The sequence below is a fragment of the Tupaia chinensis genome, unplaced genomic scaffold (genome assembly GCF_000334495.1).
Source record: "Tupaia chinensis unplaced genomic scaffold, TupChi_1.0 Scaffold138425_1, whole genome shotgun sequence".
Classification (NCBI taxonomy): Eukaryota; Metazoa; Chordata; class Mammalia; order Scandentia; family Tupaiidae; genus Tupaia; species Tupaia belangeri.
In genome coordinates this window covers 654,181-654,712 of record NW_006198322.1, presented here as the reverse complement: position 1 = coordinate 654,712, position 532 = coordinate 654,181, and the positions used below count along the sequence as shown (strand labels likewise).

Sequence of the window (532 nt, the reverse complement as noted above, 5' to 3'; positions counted from 1 at the left end):
CGAGCACACATGCCCTATAGCAAAAACCTCTCAAAAAAAAAAAGTAAATAAAGTTAAATAAAATAATTATTTAAAAAATAAATAAATAACATAATAAAATAAAATAAAATAAACAATTTTTTTTAAAAAATGAGAAAACAGAGGCAAAGACATCATTAGGTGTTGATAATAATTGTCCATATGAAAATCAACTAAAAATATTAGAGAAAATAAGAGCAGCTCACTAGGGTGGCCACGTAAACTAGCTGTACAAAGAGTGACACCTGAGAATCCAGTTGGACGCCCATGTGGGCTGGGATTCCGGAAGCCCCGCGCCTTGACCAGGCCCAAGCAGAGATGCCACCTCCGTGTCGCCTCTTTCCTTCTTTCTCCCTCCCCAGAGGGACGTCTGATTGGGACCCAGGCTGACCAGGGAGGGCTGGCTTTGTGACAGGAGTCCTCATTTCAGATGCTTTCCAAAGAGAGAGGCATCAGGGGCACTGTGGAGTAGCTAAAAAAAAAAAAAAAAGGAAAGCGCTTTTTGGGAGCCATC

The 532-nt window shown here is 40.8% G+C and overlaps 1 long non-coding RNA gene across 1 annotated transcript in view; it reads right to left on the bottom strand.

The window, feature by feature from the left end:
• Positions 1–255: 255 nt before the first annotated feature.
• The window catches only part of LOC102483859 (uncharacterized), a 2,352-nt gene continuing 2,075 nt past the window's right edge, over positions 256–532 (bottom strand). The window contains exon 3 of the long non-coding RNA XR_336413.1: positions 256–490. This is a non-coding gene — a long non-coding RNA (uncharacterized LOC102483859). The remainder of the gene's footprint in view (positions 491–532) is intronic.